Raw genomic sequence first — 5,215 nt, 5'->3', positions numbered from 1 at the left:
GTCCCCCGCTTAGCCTTCTTCTTCTTCTTCTACCGCCCCAGCTATCTTTACTGCCGCCTTTCCTTAGTCTTTCATCCCCTCTCCCCCTCAGCAAGCTATATTATGAAGTTTGCCTCAGACGGCACTGCACGCCTAACACGGTGCGCGCGCATGCGCAATATCTCCCGAGAGAAATTGTATTTTGCAAAGATTATACATTTAAAAAGAAGAGGAGTTATCCTAGCATAGAGTTATATGATAACACTCCATGAATAGACATCATTTAAGAAATAGAAGGAATTCCTTGCATGTAAGGTCCCCGCTGCGTATACAAGCCAGTACACAATCTGGCTACGTTAGTGTGTTAGCGCATGCGCAATATCTCACCAGAGGAGTTATATTTTGCGATGAATATACATTTAAAATGGTTCGGGGATATCTCAGCATAGATTTCCCTAATAAACTTTTATCAGTAAACCTGTATTTATAATTAGAAGAGCGCCCTAGCGTGTAGGGTACAAAACACCTACTTTATGCCCTCGCGTCCTACCCCGTCCTGTTCATCGCTCAGCCTCCTTCTTCTATCTCCCCCAGCTATCTTTCCTGCCGCCTTTCGTCAGTCTCGCATCCCCTCTCCTCCGCAGCCAGCTATATTATAAAGTTTTCCTCAGACGGCAATGCACGCCTAACACGGTGCGCGCGCATGCGCAATATCTCCCGAGAGAAATCGTATTGTGCAAAAATTATGCATTTAAAATGAAGAGGAGTTATCCTAGCATAGATTTATATGATAACATTCTATCAGTTGACATCATTTAAAAAATAGGAAGAAGACCTTGCATGTATGGTCCCCGCTGCGTATACCAGCCAGTACACAATCTGGCTAAGTTAATGTGTTAGCGCATGCGCAATATCTCACCAGAAGAGTTATATTTTGTGATGAATATACATTTAAAATGGTTAGGGGATATCTCAGCATAGATTTCCCTAATAAACTTTTATCAGTTGACCTGTCTTTATAATTAGGAGAGCGCCATAGCATATAGGGTACAAAACGCCTACTTTATGCCCTCGCGGCCTTCCCCTTGCCTCCCCTGTCCCTTGCTCATCCTCCTTCTTCTTCTACCGCCCTCATCTATCTTCCCTGCCGCCTTTCCTCAGTCTCCCATTCCTTCTCCCCCTCAGCAAGCTATATTATGAAGTTTGCCTCAGATGGTACTGCATGCCTAACACGGTGCGCGCGCATGCGCAATATCTCCCGAGATCAATCGTATTTTGCAAAGATTATGCATTAAAAATGAATAGGCGTTATCCTAGCATAGATTTACATGATAACATTCCATCAGTTGACATCATTTAAGAAATAGGAGGAACATATTGCATGTAACGTCCCGGCTGCGTATACCAGCCAGTACACAATTTGGCTACGTTAGCGTGTTAGCGCATGCGCAATATCTCACCAGAGGAGTTATATTTTGTGATGAATATGCTTTTAAAATGGTATCTCCTCATAGATTTCCCTAATAAACTTTTATCAGTAGACATGTGTTTATTATTAGGAGAGCGCCCTAGCATGTAGGGCACAAAACACCTACTTTATGCCCTCGCGTCCTACCCCTTGCCTCCCCTGTCCCTCGCTCAGCCTCCTTCTTCTTCTATCGCCCCAGCTATCTTTCCTGCCACCTTTCGTCAGTCTCGCATCCCCTCTCCCCCGCAGCAAGCTATATTATGAGGTTTTCCTCAGACGGCACTGCACGCCTAACACGGTGCGCGCGATGCGCAATATCTCCCGAGAGAAATCGTATTGTGCNTGGACGCTTCTTGCATGTAGGTTCCGCGGTCATATACCAGCAGTTTAAACAATTCGGCCTAACATTAGTGTGTGTAGCGCATGGCGCAAGTATCTCACCAGGGAGTTTATAGTGCTGTGATGAATATACATTTAAAATGGTTTATGGGGAATTCAAGCATAGATTTCGCCTTAATGAATTTGTATCAGCATAAGACCTGTAAACTTTGTTTGTGTAGGCCTTTTTCGGCCGTTGTATTCGGTTGAACCGGAGGCCGGGCAGGGCTGAAGATCAATTTGTGTTGGTCAAATCCGGTCTATATATTATGTTGCTCGCGCTTCACGCCCTGGGTTTCCTCTTGCCGATTTATGACGTGCTAGATTGGCCTTGCTTGTGCGTCGGTCTCTCGTTGGGAATGCAACAAGAATTTTCTTCGTCGTTCTACATGTCTTAACCTAGTCGCGGGCGGGCCGACGGGGCGGCAGGTGAGCTGGTAAAATTTTGTCTAGGGCTTCCTTTGCTTCGCAGACATCGCCGCCACGATTACGAGACTATGCTAATGTTTTTTGAAAATGTCTGCGCTCCGACTCGGTCCGCGTTGACCCCATGCCAGATTTGTTTCCGGTCGATTTCTGTATTACGGTTTCAAACCGGAGCGGCATCGCTGACAGCAATGCCAGCCCGCGGCGGCCCCTGCCCGTGCTTGGTAAAATTGCGTCGTGTAGACTAAATTTGCCTGCTCGGGCTTCAGACGCTGGTTTCGCTATGCCGATATATAATGTACGTGCAGATGGCGCTTCGGACCCTGGTCGCGGCACGCGTTACTGGACAAGAAAATTTTCTTCGGCGGGGTTTCGTATACGTTCAACTATCAGCGGGCGACGGACGACCGCGGCCGCGGCCCGCTGGTGTATGGTTTAATCTGATTACATGCGTCTTTTCACTTTGTTCGCGCATCGCCGCGCACGATTCCGCAGAACGGGTGAAACTGCAATTTGAACAACGTCATTCTGTTGGTCTTTATTGGATATTTTTCTTCCTCTTCTTGACTTTCGTTGGATAATAGATTTTCACATTTGTGAATCCGTCTATAATTAGATGTTGGAAGCGTTTCTGTTCCTCCGTGTCTCACTCGCTAAATGCTGGAAAAGTGTAAATCATTGAAAAAGTCACTAGGCCCATCTATCTAATTCAGTGTAGCGTGACTGTATGTAACAGTAATGTAAGGCTAATCATCCACTGAGTCAACCCAGAGAGCGCGAATAGACCTCCGGACAACACCACAACACCAGACACCATCAGACCACACAACACACACACACACCACTACACACAGCACAGCAGCACACAACACACACCAACCACACCACAACCCACACACCACCCACACACACACACAATCACGGAGTACCGGGGGTCGGGGGGGGCACGTAACATTCAGCACAACAAATGAAATCTTTTTACTTATAATAAATATAAATATAATGAGAGATTTTACTTTCATCGATTTGTTTCAAGAACCCATTAGCTACAGGAAATTCCATAAGGTTGGAAGGATTGTGAGAGCAATGGGAGGAGATTATGGTGCGGAAGAGCGCGATTGGGATAAGGAGGAGGGATGGACGGAGGGGATAACGAGGGAGAAGGAAAGAGCGGAAAACACTGGAGAGAGACAAAAGAATTAAATGATAAAATGATGACAATAGCGTGAAAAGGGGAAATGTAGAGAGAGACGACGAAAGAGGGAGACGAGGCAAGTGTACAATAGAAAGAAAGTGAGAGGGTGATAAAGAGTCCTTGCGAGTGCACGCGCGAGAGAGGGGAGCTCTGAATTATATATAACATATTAACTTATATATAGATAGATCAGTGGAAGGGCGTAGAGAGGGGGAATGAGAAGGACACGCCATTAGCCCAAGAGCCAAGCAACAGTAGGACAATGTTTTAACTCCGCTGCCCTCGCTATGTGACTGCCCGGTGCTATTGAATCTAGCTGCTCACTTAGTCTGACAGTACACGATATACGTGACTGGACAGAACCTAGAGTTATTCCTACATAGACTGCACGCTTCTTTATCTGTCTGATAGGTTTATGTACACATGTACACATTACGTAGGGTTATGTACACAAAATGTTTCACATTATGTAACATAGTGGTTCATTGATGCTCTCTGTTGTAAATCATTTGTGAACGTCGGAGTCATAGGCTACAGAGAGGTGCATCGACTGGCGGACGGGTGGCACCGATCGAGAGATGCTATTCCGAGTCAGATCTGACGTATTCGGGTGCTGAAAAGTGTGGCAAGAAGATTTTCGTGTGACTTACGAGCTCAAACTGCACAATGGACGATTTGAGAATACTGGGGAGGCGGCGGAGCAGTTCACGCACGTGACGAACTAGGCGAGAACCAGTGCGATACGTGTTCTACTATCGTTATATATCGTCTGTCACATATCCATCGCGGGTATGGGGTGCTGGTTGAGAGGATAGGGATGCAGCATATGCATTGGGCTGGGTACATCAAATTGTAATCACGAGCACCTTGGCAACGTGTCATTAATAAGAAGATGGTAATTAATCAGCGAAATGTTATTACTAAGCCAAGGTCTATTAATAGTCTTTACTCACCCATCCATATTTTAATGGATAAATATTCGTGAACCGGAGTGAATAATAATAGAATGAGGCAGTGGGGGGGAAATAAGGAGAATGAGTGAATAATATATTGTGGAGTCTGTCAGGAGTGAATAATCTATTATATTCACTCCTGATTCTGTTAAGCCGTTCAGAATGCTTCTATGCAACTACAGCCAAATACAAACGCGGCATCGGCTCGCCGCCTGCACAAACAAACAATTATCGAGTTTTGTTAGTATTGTTTGCCGTGTGATTTTTTGTCTTGTGGGCACAGCGGCGTGCGTGGCGGTGTGCTGTGTGTTCGCAAACATATACTATTAGTAGGCTAGTGATCTCTATATATTTCTATGGTTGGAGCAGGCAGAGCATTTGACGGGCATTACAGGAATAATGTATCAATATATAGGTCCGAATGAGGAGTAAAAGAACATCTTGAGGGAGCTTTGCTAGTAAATACATTACGTGTTTCATCCATCATTTTATCAATTGAAACCGTTGCTAAATGCACCTGTGATTGTACAGTTAACCTATTGAGCTAAAAGACATGCTGAGCTGCCAGATGGGAATGGGAATGTAGCCAGACGCGTATAGGTCTAGCAAGGGTCGCAACACGCAATGACAAGCTCTATGGAAGCTACAACATATCGACTCATGCAAATACTCGGAGGTTAAAGGAGTTAAGCTAATTAGGTAGTATGAAAGGGGCAGAGCTTTCTAGGCAAATGTAAACCCTATGCGCGGAATCAGCGCGTACGCCTAAGTACTGCAATCTAATATCCGCCATTGACAACCAAATAAATAAACCCA

The sequence above is a fragment of the Priapulus caudatus genome, unplaced genomic scaffold (genome assembly GCF_000485595.1).
Source record: "Priapulus caudatus unplaced genomic scaffold, Priapulus_caudatus-5.0.1 Scaffold26, whole genome shotgun sequence".
Classification (NCBI taxonomy): domain Eukaryota; kingdom Metazoa; phylum Priapulida; class Priapulimorpha; order Priapulimorphida; family Priapulidae; genus Priapulus; species Priapulus caudatus.
The sequence above is the reverse complement of the archived record's forward strand: the minus strand, read 5'-3'. Positions refer to the sequence as shown.